This window comes from Mustelus asterias, chromosome 11, assembly GCF_964213995.1.
Source record: "Mustelus asterias chromosome 11, sMusAst1.hap1.1, whole genome shotgun sequence".
Lineage (NCBI taxonomy): Eukaryota > Metazoa > Chordata > Chondrichthyes > Carcharhiniformes > Triakidae > Mustelus > Mustelus asterias.
This window is the reverse complement of record NC_135811.1, coordinates 99,510,198-99,532,225: the sequence shown is the minus strand read 5'-3', so window position 1 is coordinate 99,532,225 and position 22,028 is coordinate 99,510,198. Positions and strand designations below refer to the sequence as shown.

At 42.0% G+C, this 22,028-nt stretch overlaps 1 protein-coding gene across 7 annotated transcripts in view; it reads right to left on the bottom strand.

Moving 5' to 3' along the window:
* Window positions 1-22,028, bottom strand: part of raraa (retinoic acid receptor, alpha a) — a 590,811-nt gene that overhangs the window by 381,078 nt on the left and 187,705 nt on the right. The window contains exon 1 of one of the 7 annotated variants that reach the window (XM_078224112.1): window positions 18,777-19,009. The exons of 4 other annotated variants lie outside the window; for them this stretch is intronic. The gene's annotated coding sequence lies outside the window, so the exon portion shown is untranslated. Of the gene's footprint in view, window positions 1-11,517; window positions 11,594-18,776; window positions 19,010-22,028 lie in introns of those variants that run through there. 2 more of the 7 variants (XM_078224104.1, XM_078224107.1) reach the window with 2 other exon arrangements.

Genomic DNA, 22,028 nt, shown 5'->3' with positions numbered 1-22,028 from the left:
CCATCTGGCCCCTCGAGCCTGCTCCGCCATTCAATAAGATCTTGGCTGATCTTTTTGTGGACTCAGCTCCACTTACCCGCCCGCTCACCATAACCCTTAATTCCTTTGCTGTTCAAAAATGTATCTATCGTTGCCTTAAAAACATTCAATGAGGTAGCCTCAACTGCTTCACTGGGCAGGGAATTCCACAGATTCACAACCCTTTGTGTGGAGATGTTCCTCCTCAACTCAGTCTAAATCTGCTCCCCCTTATTTCGAGGCCATGCCCCCTAGTTCTAGTTTCACCTGCCAGTGGAAACAACTTCCCTGCTTCTATCTTATCTATTCCCTTCATAATTTTATACGTTTCTATAAGATCTCCCCTCATTCTTCTGAATTCCAATGAGTATAGCCCCAGACTACTCAGTCTCTCCTCATAAGCCAACCCTCTCAACTCTGGAATGAACCTAGTGAATCTCCTCTGCACCCCCTCCAGTGCCAGTATAACCTTTCCAGTATTATACCTTACACTGTCCTTTAAGTGGCGGTCCAAAGTGGAACTAGTCCAAACCTATTCTCCACTCCCAAGACTTCTTTTTTCCTTTCCCAGCCGGGTAAGTTCTAAAGTCAGAACTGACTTTCACTGTGAGGGTTACATTGGAGGTCCCTTCTCTCTAGACCAAGTTAGGCAAATCTTCCAGCTTCCTTTAACTCCCCACAAACTCAGTCTCTTCAATCTGAGCACAAGCTCTCTGCGTGGTGAATGACAGGGTCAGCAATTTCTCTGCTCCAGTGCAGGTCTAGCTGCCTCTACTGCCCGCTTACACACAGACATATACACACACAGACAGACACTAAGACTGACCTGAGTTTCAAGGACATCTTAGAAAACCGGAACCTGATATTAAAATAACTATTGACTTCTCTACTCACAGTCCATTTCAATGCAACATGAATCACAGGGGCCTTCTATCAGGTAGAAATGTTAATTAGCTATCCTCTAGATCCCCAGTTCCATTCTATTCTGGAATCTCATAGACAGTTCAAAGTGTAACTGATTACAAAATCTAACATTCCTAACACCTCCCTGTGAGACCTGAAGTGGAGATGCCGGCGTTGGACTGGGATGGGCACAGTAAGAAGTCTCACAACACCAGGTTAAAGTCCAACAGGTTTATTTCGAATCACGAGCTTTCGAAGCGCTGCTCCTTCCTTTCACCTGAGGAAGGAGCAGCGCTCCAAAAGCTCATGATTCCAAATAAACCTGTTGGATTTTAACCTGGTGTTATGAGACTTCTTACTGAGACCTGAAGACTAACAGTTTACACACAATCAACATAATTGCTCTGACCATTGTCAACCTACAGCACCTTCTTCCAGGTCAGACAACCTGGGGCCCCCTTTAACACAGTGGTTAGCACTGTGGTTAGCACTGCTGCTTCACAGCTCCAGGGTCCCGGGTTCGATTCCCGGCTCGGGTCACTGTCTGTGTGGAGTTTGCACATTCTCCTCGTGTTTGCGTGGGTTTCCTCCGGGTGCTCCGGTTTCCTCCCACAGTCCAAAGATGTGCGGGTTAGGTTGATTGGCCAGGTTAAAAATTGCCCCTTAGAGTCCTGAGATGCGAAGGTTAGAGGGATTAGCGGGTAAATATGTGGGGGTAGGGCCTGGGTGGGATTGTGGTCGGTGCAGACTCGATGGGCCGAATGGCCTCCTTCTGCACTGTAGGGTTTCTATGATTCTATGATTCTATGAAAGAGCAGAATTGAAAACAAAAAAAGTTGGGTTAACTTGAGGCATCCTTCTTGTTTGAAAGCCGAAACAATACACATATAACACTAAGCAGTAAAATCGGAACGTATTTTACTCAAAAAGTAATAATACATCCATGAAATAAAACTGCACACAGACCCTAGATTCAATCACTCAGAGCAATTGAAAGATAGTACTAGTGCATCCATCATAGGTTCAGTTATTAAGCTGAGAGATGTTTTTTTAAATAATTAAATCAGACAAGCCAGTTATTCATTTGAATTTATGCACAATTTTCCAGCTACAGAAATCTCTTCATAAAATGACCTGAAGACTACATGAAGTATGAAATAAAAAAACCTGCATTCAAACAAAAATGGAATAAATATTTCAGATCCCCTATACCGACAGCAACATTTTAAGTTAAAAGGAAAATATGACTCACAACTATTTAAATCATTCAAATAAATCACTCGTTGGAAAGTGCACCACTGCCCAATATTCCCCCCACAGCAACCCGCCTACCCACTGCAATGATCCCCGGGGCCCCAATCTAAATGAGATGAGCCATCTCACTGAGCAAGGCTGGTTAAACATTTTCAAAATGAAAATAAATCATTGCAGCTGTCAATGCTGGCATTCAGCCTCAAAAGAAAGCCTTTGACTAATTCAAAACTAGCGAGATTGACTTGCTGCAGCCGAGGGTCACGGTAGAAGTCTTTGCAGAGACTAAATTTTGTCCCTTGGACCAGTACCAATGAATATTTTTGTACTCATAGGAGTGCTCGTCCAGATGTTCAATCGCAGCTTGAAATAATTTGAAGAAAAATTTGTATTTTTGTGGCAACATTGCCGTAATTTTAAACATCAGCATACGAGAATGCTATCAGTAAGTGTATTTTTATTTATGCTGTATCAGTACAAGACCCAGAGGCGGCACTCCATACAAATTACCCCTAGTGTAGAAGACATTAGAAGAGTATTTGAAGGTATACCAGATTTTAAAGTATTATTTGCATAAAACAATTCAAAAACATGACAGAATATAGGTTTACGTCTGTGATTCATAGGAACAGGAATAGGCCATTTAGCCCCTCGAGCCTATTCCACCAATCAGACCATGGTTGATTTGCCCATCAGCTTCATTAATCTGCCTTTGATGATATCCTTATGTAACAAAATCCATCGATCTCCCTCTTGACAATCTGAATTGATCCATCATCTGCAGCCTTTTGTGGGACCATGTTCCAGATTTCTACTGCCCTTTGTGTGGAAAAAGTGCTTTGATTTCACTCCTAAATGGCCTAATTCTAATTTTAAAACTGTGCCCTCTTATGCTACGTTACCCCATCAGATGAAACAGTTTCTCTTTATCGACCCCATCAAAGCTCCTTCAGCATTTTAGCCATCTCGGTCAGATTATCCCCTCAACCTTTTAAATTCAAGGGAAGACACGCCAGGTTGAAGCAACTTGTCTTCATAATTTATCCCTTCACACTCTGATAAAATTCTTGTGAATCTGTTTATACCCCCGTCCAAGCCAAATATATATTTTCTGAGGTTTGGTGCCCAAAACTGAATGCAGTACACCAGATGGGGTCTGACCAAGGCTCGATACAACTGAAACATAACATTCACACATCGAAATTCCATCCCCCTTAGGATAACATCCTAATTATCAATAAGCATTTTTGATTTACTATTTGTACCTCCGCACTAGCTTTTGGTGATTTATGTTTCAAGAGAAGAATGTACATTCTTTTGATGCTCTACATTTTCTAGCTTCTTAATGTTGAGAAAATATTCGGATTTGCCTTGCTCAAAATCAAATGGGATCATCACACATTTGGCCACACTGAACTACATCAGCTTTGCCCATTTGCTTAGTTTGTCTATATCCCTTTGCAACTTCCTGCTACCATCCACACCACCTACTGTGTGTCCTAACTTAACGTCACCTGTATGTTTGGATATTTTTCATCCGAGTTGTTAAACTGTACGGTGAAAATCTGACAAAGCAGTACAGATCCATGAGGAATAACACTGGTCACATCCCACCATTCATTCACATCCCTACTTGGTCTCCTATATCACAACCAATTATCAGCTAAAATTTTAAGCTTAACTTTAATTCCATGTGATCTGATTTTTGCTAAAAATTTCATATTTGCTGGCAATCCAAATAGACATCAATAGACGCTTCCCTACCTACCATGCTAGTGACCTTCTCAAAACATTCAACTACATTAGTCAGACATCCGACCTATTCTTCACAAATTCATGCCGACTCTTTTGATCTGCTGATACTTGTCCAAACGTTCAGTCACGCTTTCCCTGATGATAGATACAAAGAACAGTACTGCACAGGAACAGGCTTTTCGGCCCACCAAGTCTGTGCCGACGACAGATGCCGCTAGAATCTAACATTTTCTTGCCTCTACATGGTCCATATCCCTCTATTCCCTGCCTATTCATGTATTTATCCAGATACCTCTTGAACGTTGTTATAGAATCTGCTTTCACCACCTGCTCCGGCAGCACGTTTCAGGCATTCACCATCCTGTGTGAAAAACTTGTTCCTTACATCCATATCCACCAAACAAGGCAACGTCCTGGTAAATCTCTTCTGCACCCTTTCCAATGCATCAACATCTTTCTGGTAGTGTGCCAACCAGAATAGTACACAATACTCCAAATGCAGCCTAACCAAAATTTTATACAGCTGCAACATGATTTTCCAATTCCCATACTCAACATTCCAACTGATAAAGGCCAGCATGCCACAAGCCTTCTTGACCATCTTGTCCACCTGAGTTGGAGCTGAGGATCTGCATGCCTAGATCCCTCTGCATGCTAATATTTCTAAGGGCCCTACCATTCATTGTGTACTTTCCTTCTGCAGTAGGCCTTCCAAATCGTATCACCTCACATTTGTCTGGATTAAATTCCATCTGCCACCTTTCAGCCCAGTCTCCAGCTGACTTATATCCTGCTGCATCCTCTGACAATTCTCCTTACTATCCGCTACTCCCCAATTTTTGTATCATCTGCAAATTTACTAATCAGACTACCTACATTTTCCTCCAAATCATTTATATATATTACAAACAACAGAGGTCCTCGCACTGATCCTCATGCAACACCACTTGTCACAGACCTCCAGTTAGAAAATTACTCTTCCAGTGCTACCCTCTGCTTTCTATGCCCAAGCCAGTTTTGTATCCATCTTACCAGCTCACCTCAGATCCCATATGACTTCACTTTCTGCATCGGCCTGCCATGAGGAACCTTATCAAAGGCTTTACTAAAGTCCATGCATACAACATCCTCTGCCCTGGTCAATTTTCCTTGTCACTTCCTCAAAGAACTCACTCAAGTTTGAGAGACACAACCCCCCCTTCACAAAACAATGCTGCCTATTGCTAATAAGCCTATTCTCTTCCAAATTTAAGTACATCCTGTCCCTAAGAATCTTCTCCAATAATTTCCCCACCACTGATGCAAGGCTCAAAGGCCTGTAATTTTCCCAGATTGTCTCTTATGCCCTTCTTAAACAGAGGAACAACGTTGGCTACCAGATTCCAGTAACTTCACACAACAGATGCTAAACTGACACATCTATAACTACTGGTTTGTACCTCCGTCCTTTCTTAAATAATGGATTTGCATTTTTAATCCAAAAGCACATAGAGAGATGCTCATCTGAGCAACTTTGCTGAGGAAGAAGCCGACTGAAAGCCAAGTATGAGTAGGGAAGGAAAAATGGTGCCAAGAGATGGTTGGTTAAATCCACATGCTTCTTAACAGCAGGATACAGAATGACACTGGAAGAGACTGGGGCAGCACCTTGCTTACCCTCATGGTCAGAGAATAGTCTTTATAAAAGTGCAAGATTTAAAACATGAGAAAAAAAACCATTTATGTGAGAAGATAGACCTAAATATATGGGCAGCACAGTGGTTAGCACTGCTGCCTCACAACGTCAGGGACTCAAGCTCGATTTGAGCCTCGGGTGATTGTGGAGTTTGCATGTTCACCCAGTATCTGAGTGGGTTTCCTTCAGGTGCTCCAGTTTCCTCCCACAGTTCAAAGATGTGCAGTTTAGGTTGATTGACCATGCTAAATTACCCCTTAGTTCAAGGGGATTAGCAGGGTAACTACGTGGGGCTACAGGGATAAGGCCTGGAAGGGAATGTCATTGGTACAGGCTCCATGGGCCAAATGGTTTCTTTCTGCACTGTAGGGATTCTATAATAATAGGTCACACACTGACTTCTTAAGGTATTACTTTATCCCTTCTCTTGTTTGGTTTCCTTGCGATGCTTATAATGCTTATAATCAGTTTCTAGGAGATGTGGCAAGAGCAATTCAAGCATTCATTCAACTGATTTGTTTCATCCATCTCTGTGCAGAGGTTCTCAGCTTCCATTCTGCACCTTTATTGTGCACAGCTGAAATTGCTCTAGATCTGCATCCTGCCAGTTTTTTCATTGGATTTTCAGCTTTGCCACTTGGGAGCAAATTTTCCCCTTTCCAAGATGTTGTTTCAAACATGCCAGCTTTGGCCCTTCAAACAAGTGACCATTCTGTAAGCTAAGCCTAACCAACCACTGATGTACTCTTCCCTCATCCGATGGCCGTCTGTGAACCTTCATGAAGGGGGCATTAGACAGCAAATAAGAAGAAAGAACTGTTTTCTTCTGTTCAGGAAGAGAGTTGCTAACCTCAATTGCAGTGATCCAACTCAGATCAATTAACTTAGCATAAACCGGATGATCAAATGTTTTACTAAATGTACTGTCTTTGTTTGAACGTTGATTCTAAATGGAAGCCAACCGTTTGCAATATAGTATTGGTACAAAGTGGTTTCCTTTTGCTAGTATCTGGTAAATACAGAGGTAGGGCCTGAACACATTAATTGGTCATTTATCTCATTGCAGCTTCAAGAGTCTTGGCGCATGAAAAAAAGGCCATTTTGGTTGTCCACAAAAAAAGTGGCAAGTTAATTAATTGGTTGTGAAGATCTTTGGGGTATCCTGAGGATCCATAATTGCTTTATAAATGTAAGCTCTTTTCTTTCAATGTGACTGAAATAAAGCAAAATGGGATCCAATTTTGTTTACCACAAATGCATTGCAGCATATTTTAGCCTGGACCATCCAGTGATATAAAGCAAAGAAAACTGACAAACTGTTGTAAAAAAAATGATAGACAAGTATGAATTCTGGGCTGGTATTAAGTAACAGTCTCACCGTGGGAATAGAATACAACGGTATAAGTTGAAACTGATCCATCAATATCCCCTTCTCCAATTTAAAAATAATTCCCCCTTTAGGCTCCCCCAACATCATGCACCATTCTTCATTGAAGAGGTCATTCAGATGACCTACTCTCTGACCTCTGCCAATGCCTCTCTGGAAATGGCTGCTTGAAGCCACGCAAAAGCGGCCCGAGGGATTCTTCACCATTTTTTTTTCACATTCCCACATGGCTCTGCACAACAACAAATTCTCCCGAGTAAAATTAAACAGTTAAAAACACTTGCCTTAATGGCCTGTCACAGCTGTGAAATGAAAAGGGTCTGGAGTACTCATATCAGCACATTACAATTATACATTTTATCACCTAATCCTATTTACAACTGGGAATCCCAAGAATGATGAAACTTTTCCGATCAGACATGATCAATTTTGCCTGATGAATTTTCTGCTCAAGGTTTTGCTAACTTTCTCAGGAACTAAGGTCACAATGAACAACACGATTGTTAACACTGTCGATGCTGGGAGACAGGACCGACATTGCAGGGAGGGAAACAGACTTAGACACAGGATAGTCAGGGAGCGCGATTCTCTTTTATGAGCACATTTCAGCTAAAAGCAAACAAGATGCTGAGCTGAATTGAACTTTTACCATAAGCACAGTAAACTACAGCAATATGTTATCAGAGGGAATGAACCAAGTTGCAGTGTTCAACCTTCAATATACATGCAAATTAGCCAGTTAACAAGCTGAAGACAAAGTGGGAAAATAAACTGGTGTTCGTTTTGTTCCATAAACACTGTCAGTGGTCTCTTCCAGAAGCAGAGGCAAATATCAGGCCTATGTGAGCTCAGTATTTGTAACAGGCTGATCTATTGGCAAGTCGACAAATTGATTATTACCATTCATTTGTCAGAGTAGATTTATAATCAATTGGAATCAATTAATCAGCACCTCCCTGCAAAACGCGGTGACATTTCCAGGGAAACAGAAGTTAGGGCTGTGTGCTCCATTATTGTCAGCAGTATATTCCAAAAGACAACATTTCTCGGACAAAAAAAATTGTTCACTTCAGCTGTCTGACTGAAGTGTTGAAGAGCTATGTTAGCTGGGGAGGTACTTTACAGAAAACTACATTTTTAAAAAATTTAATTTGGCCAAAAATATCATTAAGTGGAAATTATTTATTCTGGCAGTTAAATAATTTTAAAAGGGAGTTAAATGCTTAATGATCAATCATCACAATATCATAGATAAAATGATTCTAGTTTCTTTTTGAAATATCTAACCTTCTAGTTGTGAAGTTTGTTCCTTAGAATATACAACACAGAAATAGGCCAGTCGAGTAAGTTTATGACAATAATTATTATTTTAAAGGTTTCTGATCATCATCAAGCTCCACATCAACATTTCAGTAAAATAATCCACATTGACACCATAGTGCAGAACTGTTGGAAATGAAGCACATTCTGATGAAAAACTAAACCGAGCTGCTGCTGACCATTCAACCTTCAGTGCCAATCACAAAGGCAGAAAGATTTTTTTTCCCCAGTTGCCAACATTCCCCTCTCAAGCATCACAAAAATATTGACTAACTGGTCATTCAACTCAGTGTTAATGAGATCTTGTGCTCAAAAGGCAGCTGCACTTATCTACAGGATAGCAGTCACTGAACTCCTAAGTTATTAATTTTACACAAAATACTAAGATGTTTCTGAGCTACAATAAGTACAAGTCTTTTGTTAAACTTCAAGGCTGCCAGCACTTGCCAAATCAGGGGAGGTGGTGGTATTGTTGTTGTTGGACTAGTAATTCACAGATCCAGGGTAATGCTCTGGGGACCTGGGCTTGAATCCCACCAGGGCAGATAGTGAAACTTTGAATTCAATAAAAATCTGAAATTAAAAGTCTAATGGTGATCATTATACCATTGCCAAATGTTATGCAAAGCCATCTGGTTCACTTACGTTCTTCAGGGAAAGAAATCTGTTGCCCTTACATGGTCTGCCGTACATGTGAATAGATCCACAGCAATGTGGTTGACTTATAAATGCTCTCAGGGATGGGCAATAAATGCTAGTCCAGCCAGCAACCCCCACATCCCAACAACGAATAAAAATAATCCACAATATAAGTCATTGCATTCGGGCAAGACACAGAAGAGAGAAAGAAAGCAAACATTACAGATGTACAATATTTCAGATGGGTATGTCCAAGAATAAATGGATGTGCTGCATTGTGGCAGATGTAGATAATTCCATTAGAGATTTTGGTGTACTCTTCCTATATTGGTTTGTGGTTTCATTGCTTATGATTGGAAAATAATATTTGCACTCCTTCACTGGCTGTTCAATGCTGAATATTATAGAAGCTGCAGATGCAACGCAAAGAGGTAATTCTTGACACAAAGCTAATAAATGCTGAATATGATGTTACAGCAACATGTTTGCAGTAGATGGTAGGACATCTGAACACTTGCTTGGCCCCACATGGTGAGTTTGCAGTCATATTTTGAGGAAAATGAACAGTTTTCCTGTCCTTTCATCACAAACTCCTTTAAGCAGAGATTACATACATGAATAGTCTTCCTTTACATTGACTGAACAAGAAGTCTCAAAACCCAGAAGAAGAGCATACCTCACCTCCCTCCACCAACCCCAACAAACCAGCATCACATTTCTATTTGTTAAACTTTAGTATGAATTTGAGCTGAATTTTGTCCTGTGAAATTGTCAATGGGAATCAGTTTGAAATTGGTAACTTAAACTGTCAAAGGATTCTTAATAGTTACCAGCAATTTATGATTTTCACCCCAATTTTCTGCGTTAGAGTTAAAGCTATGTTCAGAACACAAGATGCCACTCAACCCATCAATCCTATTCCTCCTACAAATCACATGCATCACACTCTATCTTCATCTCATTGAAGAAAAGTCTCGTGAAGTTTCTCTCTGATTTCTCTCCTCAAAGGTAACTGCCCAAAACATCTATCCTCATACATCCATTATTCTACCCCTTGCAACCAATTCCCCTCTGTTTAATAAACTCTCAGAATGTTTCATTTTTCCACACTGGAGAGTTTCAGAAAGGTGTACAGGGTTGCTCAGGTCCAGATTCACGGCCAGATGATGATTAGCACAAACGTGAAGGGCTTTCAATCACTTTTTCACCACGATAACAGATAAGTTGTCACATGAAAGCAAATTAATGCTGTACACAGCAGAACAGGGAAATTTGCTTAATTTCTTCTGCAGTAAATATATTTCATGTTCAGCAATGACATAGGGAACTGCAGAGATGATGCAGGCCTGCCTAATCGAAATTGATGAAAGAAGTCAGTACAATTGAAATGAGGGATCGTGAAATTATTTTCCCCCAATTTTATCTGCTACTTTTCTTAATTGGGCAAACACAAAATACGGTTCAGCTCATACCAGGGTTGACACGCATTGTATCAGCAGCCTTTTGACATCTTCTCCAAGTGGCTCCTCCTGAGGTGTGAACCTAAAAATGATTGCCAGTAAGCAACCTAACCATGAAACATGCCACAGCCAAACTTGAATCTGTTCTCATTGTGTTCACAGAAATGTTCTAACCAGCAGGGACTGGATAGCTATCATTCACTATCTGCTCTGAGGAGATTAGGTCAGATGTAGCATCACAACTGCTACATTGCACATCTAAAAGTAAAGTTTAAAGTTTATTTATTAGTCAGAAGTAGGTTTACATTCCTACTGGAATTAAGTTACTGCGAAAATCCCATAGTCGCCACAATCCAGCGCCAGTTTGAGTAAACTGAGGGAGAATTTAACATGGCCAATTCACCTAACCAGCAGGTTTTCGGAGTGTGGGAGGAAACCAGAGCATCCGCAGGAAACCCATGCAGACACGGGGAGAACATGCAAACTCCACACAGACAGCGACCCAAGCTGGGAATCAAACCCAGGTCCCTGGCGCTGTGAGGCAGCAGTGCTAACCACTGTGCCACCGTGTTAAAGCTTTATGAAGGATTATTTCTGAAATAACAGAAAACACACCCAAAGCTAGTGAACCGGCATTCTTGATGTCAATAGATAGTGACTGCACCCACCGTGACAAATGAAAATTGTGATTCAGAACAAGATAATGTGCTAAAATTAATATTCCACAAAGAGGAATTGCAGATGGGAGGGGAGTGGGGAGGAAAATGGGGGGGGGGGGGGGGGGAAGCTGACTGCATAAATTAGCAGATAAAAAATAACAGGATTATTGTGGCCATGACAAAAGATGGGCATAGATGATGTGAAACAGGAGAATGAATGAATCAGAGAAAAAGGAGGGTAGAAATGCACACTGGGAATAAGATGTACACACACAGACAAGGCGTGCAAATGAACTGACTCAGCTTATTCCTTGTGACTTTTAAAAAGAAAGCTAACTGAGCAGGCACTGGTGTAAAATAAGAAACAACAAAACTACATCAAATCCTGGGGCAAATTAGGATCAGTTAAACATCTGCGGTAGAGTTTGAGTTGGCACTATGAACACTTACATGAAAAACACATCGGGAATCACGACTGCTTCCTTGCTTACGGAACCTGGAGACATCACTGAAGACGCCCAGAGATCTGAGAGTAGTGGCAGTGTTACTATGTCAATATAAAACAGCAGCAGGGAATGCACATAGTGAATCATGGTTTGAGAAGGGTGACAAATGGGAAAAATGTGCAAATGTATGTGGCCGACCCTATGCAGAGAGCAGAATGTGTGTAAATCACAGACACGCACTGTTAACTGTCGCAGTTAATCAGTAAGGAACAGAAACCTAAACAGAAGCTTCAGGTAAGGTGACCAGACCTCTAAGCTTCAAACAGTAGTTGATGGCTTTCGAATAAAATTCCCAGGTGACCAGAACGATGTTTCTGTGTCTTACGTAAATATTTAGTGGACAACCACAGGAACTGGACTACATTTTTGGCTGAGTTTTGCATTACAAAAGATGAGATACCTTTGTTGGACAAAACTGTTTCTCTCTGTTCTTTTCTCCATCTTACCCTCCTTCTTCTGATGGGACTGATTTCTTTCTGAGCTGGAGTTCTACAAGTGCTGGACGTCCCCCAGTATTTCACACAAGTGGTCACCTTTAATCATAGAATTCTTACTCAGAGCAACGACTGTTTGACAGACCCTCTTCCCCCACCCTATCCCCATAACCCCACATATATACCACACTAATACACCTTGGGACACCAAAGGGCAATCTTAGTATGGCCAATCCACCTAACCCGCACATCTTTAGACTGTGGGAGGAAACTGGAGCATCTGGAGGAAACCCACACACACACACACTGGGAGAATGTGCAAACTCCACACAGTCACCCAAGGCCAGAATTGAACCCAGGTCCTTGGCACTATGACGCAGCAGTGCTAACCACTGTGCCACTGTACATACATAAAATATATAATATATATATTATATATGTATAAATATATGACTTGCATTTGGACAGCACTTTTCATGATCTCAAGTGTTTTACAGCCATTGAGAGATTTTTGAAGTGTAGTCACTTGAAACATAACAGCTAATTTGCGCACAGCAAACTCCCACAATGTGATAATGGTTTTTATGATGTTGATTGAAGGGTGAATTTTGGCCAGGACACCACAGATAATTCCCCTTTTTCAATGTGGTGTCATGAGATTTCTTTGCTTTCACCTGAGAGAGCAGGTGGAGCCGTGAATAAATATCTCAACCAAAAGACAGCACCATTGACACTGTAGCACTCCCTCCCTCAGTAGTGCACTGGCATGTCAGCATTAGACTTTTGTGCTCAAGTCCTGAGGGAAATTTGAACCCAAAACCTTCTAATCAATGATGAGACTGCTACCAATTGAGTCACAACTGACACTGTCAGTAATATTGCAATGTCACATGCAGTCATGAGCCAGCAGAAATTGAGAATTAAAGTAGAACTTGTCTTTTTTTTGCTGCTGTCGTTTTTTTTTGCTGCTGGACTGCGGGAAAGAGGATCTCATCATGAGAGCAGGAAGTGGCGTTATCAAATTTTACTAATATTTGTCTTCAAAAACCATAGAGCCAAAAGATAGGAGGGGGGGGATTCTTTACATTTTTTTCCAAAACAAATTTAGAAAAAATAATTATAAAAAGTTTACAAACAGAAGAGGTAACTTTGCAGATTTAACTCAGGTATGCAGCTTTTCTCACCAGGAGCTAAAATCGAGAAACAAATAGTGCATATTCTTGAAGATTTGTAAATTCATAAAATTAACCTCCTGGATCCCAGGGACATTTTAAAGAGGCATTGAATTCAGTAAAACAATGTTTTTTTAAATTCATTCCACACTCCAAAGATGTGTGGGTTAGGTGGATTGGCCATGCTAAATTGCCGCTTAGTGTCAGGGGGGCTAGTTAGGATAAATGTCAAGCTTCTCGAGTGTTGTTGGAGCTGCACTCATCCACACAAGTGGGGAGTATTCCATCACACTCCTTTCTTTTGGCTCTATGGTTTTTGAAGACAAATATTAGTAAAATTTGATAACGTCACTTCCTGCTCTCATGATGAGATCCTCTTTCCCGCAGCCCAGCAGCAAAAAAAACGACACAGCAGCAAAAAAAAGACAAGTTCTACTTTAATTCTCATCGCTGATTGGCCAGCATTTATTGCCCATCTCTAGTTGCCCTTGAAAAGGTGGTGTTGAGCTGCCTTCTAGAAACGCTGCAGTCCATGTACTGTGGGTTGAACCACAATGCTGTTAGGGAGGGAATTCCAGGATTTTGACCTAGCGACTGCAAAGGAACCACAATATATTTCCAAGTCAGGATGGTGAGTGGCTTGGAGGGAAACTTGCAGGTGGTGGTGTTCCCATGTATCTGCTGCCCTTGTCCTTCTAGATGGAAGTGGTCGTGGGTTTGGCAGGTGCTGTCCAAGGATCTTTGGTAACTGCAGTTATTAAGCGTTGGTGGTAGAGGGTGGTGTTTGTCCTGGATGGTGTCAAGCTTCTTGAGTGTTGTTGGAGCTGCACTCATCCACACAAGTGGGGAGTATTCCATCACACTCCTGACTTGATTCAGTTATTTTTTAAAAATCATCCAGACTGTAGTAGGCTGTATACAGGAAGAATGATTTGAAATAAGAATTCCTTGACAGTACCAAATGTCAACTTTCTACTGGTTTACATCTTTTGCAATCACTACAACAAGAATAATGGGAGCCTGGGTCTCTGATGGGCACAATGAACATAGAGAAGAATACAGGTACAGTATTTCTATTGTATGATCTATGCAGAGACCATATAAAGGCACAGCATAACCAAATGTGAAAATACTTCCACACAAAGTGAAAATTTTTTCCACTGAATTCCCCCATCTTGGTCCTCCAGTTTTCGCTGATTCCCCCACTTCTTTCTTTAAGGAGCAAACACAGATCCTATGAATACCACAGAATCTATACCGGATAGTGCCTCGCTCAACCACATGTACGAGTCTATAAGCATGTGTTTTCAGAATGTTCAAGCATGGGGCCATCAGTTAATCTTGGAGCCAGGGTGCCTCACAGCGCCAGAGATCCAGGTTCAATTCCAGCCTTGGGCGAGCGTGTGTGTGGAATTTGCACGTTCTCTCTGTGTCTGCATGGATTTCCTCTGGGTGCTCTGTTTCCTCCCACAGTCCAAAGATGTGCGGGTTAGGTGTATTGGCCATGCTAAATTGCCCCTTAGTGTCCCAAGATGTGTAGGTTAGCAGGATTAGTATTAGTAGAGCAAACGTGTGTGGTTTCAGGGATAGAGCTGGGGATGGGCATGAGTAAGATGCTGTGTTGGAGATTCAGTGCAGACTCGACAGGCCGAATGGCCTGCTTCCACACTGTCGGGATTCTATGAATATATGCACTATTTAAGAAGTGTACATCACAGTTACACTTGAATCAGCCCTCATTCAATTTCCATCCAGGCTCACTTCCCAGCCGGAGTGACTGAACAGGATTACGAATGGAAGTTTTAAGGAATTATAGAATCCTACAGTGCTGAAGGAGGCCATTCGGCCCATTGAGTCTGCCGGCCACAATCCCACCCAGGCCCCATTCCCATAACCCCATGCATTTATCCTAACTAGCCCCCCTGACACTAAGCGGCAATTTAGCATGGCCAATCCACCTAACTCGTACATCTTTGGAGTGTGGGAGGAAACCGGAGCACCCGGAGGAAACCCATGCAGACATGGGGAGAATGTGCAAACTCCACACAGACAGTGACCCAAGCTGTGAGTCAGCAGTGCTAACCATTGTGTCACCGTGCCGCCATATGGATGGCTTTTGATTTCTGGTCTGGAAATGCTAACACTAACAGCAGCAGTCCCTGTGCCTCGTCTCTTATGCCCTTCACCAATATTGGCATAGGCCAGCAAATATTGGTGAACTCAGCATCAATCATGGATCAAACCTGGCACACTCTCCAGATGTGGATGGCTTACCGTATTTGCTCATTGAACTCAAAAATGATATTTTTATGTCAACAACAGACTGCAAAATGAGTGCGTTGTAATTATATGGTAAATTTAACCAGTTAGGACATCCAATAGAGAACTTCATTGGTCAGGAGGGTAGATGAAATAGTTGGGTATAGAAGTCAGTTTGGCCTGTGTGCAGCCCCTTCAATTTTCAGGCTGTTTGTTTCAATGTAAGAAAACCCACGAAGGCTGCAACTAAGACACACTGACTGCTGCAACTAATTAACTAATGAGACCTCTGGTTGAGCAAAGCTCGGCACCTGTTAAGTTAGCTCTTAATAACTTTACCTTGCAAAAATTCAATTTCATCTTTAACTTCCCTCTGACATATAACAGCAATAAACTCATAATTACTTAATGAAATTGAATAATTTTAAGACAAACAATTTATTCAAACCATTTAACATACCAAGCACCAATGCCATTGAGCTGGAATAGTTATTAAACTTTACAAAATAAAATGTAAATAGGTGTCTATTGGTTGCCAGCCTTCAGTGCCTGCAGCATGGGTCACACGCAGTTGGCAACAACACTAGAATAAACTTGCTGAATATCCAACCATAACAAACATCAGATCTTAGCCCAACGACTACATAAATGTACTGAATAATAATCTACTTTATTTTTTTCCTCTTCCTAGCCTGGGGATGCGGATGACAATTATGGCATTTCATTGCTACTCTAGTTGAGATTGGGTAACTCAAAACAGACTTGGGGTCCTCCTTGTCTTTAGCATTTTATTACTACACCATATCCTATATTCACTCGTCACTGGAGGCTTAATGCTGCTATTTATTAAAGACGTTTCTTGAAATATACCAACACATTTCAATAATTATATAAATGATTTTCGTTTGTAACAATTTTCGGCTCCCCTGAAGGTGTTGACTTCCTGGAACGGTTCGATAGGCGTCGGTGATCCTCTGATGCCTTGCCCAAATAGTCATTTTTCATGAATGAATCCTGACAAGGAGTGCTGACAAACTAATCAGCCTCAAGGGGGGAATCACAGTCAAGCCTATTCTAGCCCTCACTCCAACACTCATACAGGTGCACTTCGATTAATGATCAGTGAAGGAGAACTTTCATTTATTTAAATAATTTGTATTCTACATAGTGCCCATATGTAAGGCACTCCAGAAAAGCATTCGAGGGCAAAATGTGACATTGAGCCATATACAGGGATATTATGGCAGATGTCAAAAAGCTTGGTCAAGAAGGTCTATTTTAAGTAGCATCTTAATGGATGAGAGAGAGGTAGAGACGTTTAGGGAGGGAAGACTCAGCATCTGGAGGTATAGCCACTAACAGTGCAGCAATTAAAACTGGAGATGCTCAAGAAACCAGAATTAGAGAGGTGCAGATGTGTAGAGGGTTATGGAGCTGAAGGAAATTACAGAGATAAGGAAGGGCAAACAAGGATGAGAATTTTAGTATTGAGGCATTGTTTCACTAGGATTCAATGTAGATCAGTGAGCAGAGAGGTGATGGGTGAAAGGGATTTGATGCAAGAACGTGGCAGCAGAGTTTTGGAAGATCCCATGTTTCCATAAGGGCAGGGGTTGACCTTGAGAGGCTGACCAGTGGCACACTGGAATAGTCATGCCTTGAGGTAACAAAGGCAAGAATTTCAGCAGTAGGCAAGCTGAGATAGGAACATAGGAACAGGTGTAACCTGTTCCACCATTCAATGAGATCATGGTTGATTTGTGGCCTAACTCCATCCACCTGCCTTTGGCCCATATCCTTTAATACCTTTACTTAAACAAAAAAAGTCTATCTCAGATTTAAAGGTAGCAACTGATCTAGCATCAACTGCCATTTGTGGAAGAGAGGTCCAAACATCTGCCACCCTTTGTGTATTGAAGTGCTTCCTAACATCTATCCTGAATGGTCTGGTCCTAATTTTTAGACCATGCCCCCCTAGTTCTAGAATCTCCAGCTAGTGGAAATAGTTTATCTTCATCTACCCTGTCTTTTCCTGTTGGTATCTTGAAGACTTTGATCAAATCACCCCTAAACCTTCTAAATTCTATAGAAAACAGGTCTAGTTTGTATAATCTCTCCTCATTATTAAACTCCTGAAGTTCTGAAGGTAGGAATGGAGTTGAGTTACATAGATGGAAATAGGTGGTCCTACTGATCACACTTTAGGATGTCCCAAATCACCTTACACCGAATAGATCACTTTTGAAGAATAATCATCATTATTATATTGTTAAATGTGGCAACCAACGCACATACACTAAAGGTCCACAGAAAGCAATGAGATAAGGAAGCAATCTGTCTAAATATCAAACAGGCAATTTTCTCCTCTCTAATTTGGGAACGCTGAACCCATTTGTTACGTTAATACTGCTGCCCCAGCTGGTATCAGCTATTTCAGCGCAGGCCATGGATTTCTGTTATTCACTGAATAAACCCGCTGAGCCATCAAGGGATTCAGATCATAACTTTAGCCAATTTAGCTTGAGCTCATGTTTCTTTAATTTAATTAACAGCAGGAGACTGATAATCAGAGAGCACATCCATTCCTGGGTGTTGATGCACTGCTTTTAAAATCTTAATATTAACTCACTTAAATTGTGGGATCAATTCACCAATTCCAATGGGAAGTCTCACAGGTTGGAGAATTGGTACCACAGTGTCGCATCACCCTATTTCTGACTTGTGCTCTGTTCAAGCAACCCTCCCACTGGAAGTGTGGCTTTGGTGAATTTAGAATAATAGGTAACACATTGAGATCCCCCAACTACAATATACCGCTTACCTGTTTACAGAGCCCTCCCAACTCTGATACTTAATTAGTCGGAAAAAGTACTCTACCCCTTTGATCTTTAAACGCACATATAAAGTTGTGGAAATAAAGCACTATCGCCCGAAGTTATATCTGAGCAGCACTAAACCCAATTCATCACTAAAAGTAACTATTTATAATCCTTCCTGGACTTTGACAGATAAGAGTATTTCTCAACAAAGTTATTTCAGCTTGAGATATTAAATTATTTTAATTAACTTCAGAAAAATTAAAACCACAGCAGAAAACAAGACAGTAAAACGTGATTCTCTGCCCTGTAATTCTATCTAATTAGCATTTAACATCTGTCTTTATAAAACAAAACTAATTTTCATCAGCCAACTGGAGCAACAACACGAAACAATATAAAACTTAAAAAGAGAATTTCTCTCTCGGTGAGGCCTCACTCATACAAGCCTGAGTAAATGCAGTTCTACCCACATTTTCCACCCCCAATCCACCAAAAAAAAATTACCCATACAGTACATACCTTCACAGGCCTCAGCGACTTGCTGAATAAAGAAATGTGTCCAAAACTGAAACCCTCACACCTAAAATCACTCGCTATTTTTTAAAAAAAGCAAAGCAAACTACAGCTGTATCATAGTTCAGACCAACACAGGCCGAGGAAGGAAATCTGCTTCACCAACTCTTCAGAATCTGCCATTAATCTGCACATCCTGTGCTATGCTCCACCTCTGCTTCCTAAGGACAACAGAAGTCATGAGACCCAGGCCTGCAGTGCGCATGGGTGCCAGCAGCAGCACAGAGTTTTGTCTGTGTGCCAGTGGTTCCAGTGTGGCGTGCATTCAGCCGTAAATCACCAATGTCAGCTTGAGTCACAGTCACCCTGCCTAAGCGGATTTGACATTTACAGCACACAGAGCGAGAGAGAGAGAGAGAGAGAGAAAGCTCTGAACAAGACTGCTAATATAAGTGAAGGTTACTGTGTTTGCTTTCGAGAGTTTCGTTCCTGCAATGGCACAAATCTGTCATTGCCTGACATCTGTTCCTGCCATTTGTATCAACTCACTCCGCTCTGGTTATTGACCAAGCAGTAACAATATGCTTATAATGAACAATCTAATGTGTTTTATGCTGAAAGAGGGGAAAACAACACTGCTGATTAAACCATGAAGTGCAGCTGAAGTACTTGAATCATCTCTCAAGGAGCCTATTCCAGCATAAGCGCAACAGAAGATTCATTATTATCATTAGTAGATGCAGGGGAGTGAATTAGTACCTTGTCGGTTCAAAATCAGGAGTGAGACTATGTAGCGCTGCATTTGGCTGAACCTATTGTACAGGTATCCCAAGTTTACTTCAGTGAAACTTGTAGCCTTAACCCCTTCCTCCTCCTTCTTCTTCATATGCAGTACCTTGCAGTTGAGGATGACTTGTTTCCACATGGAAAATTAGTTCTCAGGTGACTGAGGAGTCCAATGTGTGACCTACTGTCGCAAGTGGGGCGGACAGTGATTGGAGGAGTGGGTGGATGAGTGGAATCATAGAATCCCTACAGTGCAGAAGGAGGCCATTCATCCCATCGAGTCTGCACCAACCACAATCCCACCCAGGCCCTATCCCCATAACCCCATGCATTTATCCTAGCTAGTCCCCCTAACACTACGGGGCAATTTAGCAATCCACCTAACCCACACATCTTTGGACTGTGGGAAGAAACCGGAGCACCCGGAGGAAACCCACGCAGACACGGGGAGAACGTGCAAACTCCACACAGACAGTGACCCAAGCCGGGAATCGAACCCGGCTCCCCGGCGCTGTGAGGCAGCAGTTCTAACCACTGTGTCACCGTGCCACCCCCCCCGAGTGCCCAGGTTGCCACGTACTCCTCTCACTGTCAATGCTTGGCTTCAGCTTGTTCTAGGCGATGAAACACGAGGTGTTTTTGGGCCAGGGCAGGCTTGGGCCAGGGTTTTCAGCCGTCGGTGGAAATATTGCCCTTCCCTCCGCCTTCCTGGAGCTCGCTAGCCATGTCAAAGCTCTGATTGGTACGTTTACATCAGGAGCCTTGTGTCAGGCATGTGAATGATGTGGCCCATCCAGAGGAGCTGATCGAGCATGGTCAAGCCTTCAATGCCTTAACCCCAGCAGCATATTGATAAACCCATATTTTAATAGGTCTAGAGTAACAATGAATACCCCAAATATTAATTTTCTTGCATGATGGAATGCAGCTGAGGGAGGGCAAACACTTGCTACATGTCAATTATGCAAAAGCTTAACACTGTTAATTAAGGAACAGTCTGCCTGCTTCTGCCAACATCAAGAACAATCAGAGAATGATTTTTAAATAATAATTTATTTTTGGGTGGGGTGAGGCAAGGTACAAGGCAGTCATTGTCTAAATGGTTTACAGATATTTGTGCTCATAATTTTCTAGAATGGATTAGTAGTGTGAATGACATTGAAATACCAAAATATGAAGTTGAAAGAGATCCGGGGATATTACTTCACAGAGGGCTCAACATGTCCATTCACTACAGCGCAGTAATCAAAAAAGCAAAAAAGAATACTGCACCAGAATCTGGAAACTTCTCTTGTTGATATTAGCGAATGAATGCTTGGTGCATTCAGTGTTGCTTTGTCTGCTCTCTTAACGCAAGCAATAACCCATTTATCTCAGAATTCTTCCAGAAATAGTCATAAGGAAACAAAACGATGACATTATTAGATCTCGGGAGCTATTGTACAATGTGACTTTTGCCCACGCTACCTAGTTTGATTTTACATTTTAACACTCTGCCGCTTGCCTGCCATTAAAGAGTTCCAAATGTTCTCTTGTCAGCCACGACAGTATAGCGTGCCACTCAGAACACTTGCACTCAGCAGCTCTGAAATTCTGCAAGAGGCGAAGGGGCGGATAAAAGCCACAATACACCCACATCACTGATCACAACCTCAGGTCAAGGGGATGCTCTCTGTTCTACACAGTAACTGCAGGTACTCATGCCCTCCCTTTCCAATTACTACAAACCTATCCATTTCAAATTAGACAGTATTTTCCCAGAGTTAACTTAAAGGAGTTATTTTAAAAATGTACAAAAATTGGACACTTCATTTGGTTTCCGGGCCAAATTCCTTGCCAAGTAATGATACTTGGGGTGGAATTAAATGCAGTGGGATGCACTTCCTGCCGGCTGGCATGGGAGTCTCCATGCCAGATTCTGCTTTTCCTCTCATTATGTGTGCATAAACGAGCAGTAGATCATACCTCGTGGCTGTGCAGACCTGGGATTTGTCCACCCTGCTGTTACCTCATCAGCTCGTACTTCCATATTCAAATGGCACCTATGCACACATTCACTTTCTGCAGCTGAGGAACCCCCCCCCCCCAACACAAAGAAAAGACAAGCATTGTGCCCCCGGGTTCAGTGACAAGGCACTGACAGCACTCCCTCAGGCAGTCAAGGATGAGCAAGGGATACCGTATCCCTTGATGGGAGCAGCTCGCCAGCGTGATCAACATCTGCACTCCCCAGAAGAGGTCCAGTATTCAGCGCAGGAAGACGATGGATGATCTCATCCGCAACCTTCTCCTCAATCTCAACTCGCATTCATCAAGCATTCGCAGGGTTACAGTCCGCAGGAATCTAACACACCACCAGCACAAGGGACATCATCATTGATCTTCATCTCTTGCCACGTTCTGCACAGGTTGTGTCTTCAGCCCCTACATATATCTACTCAGCATACAGAGCAGGGGGGGGGGGCATGCGGT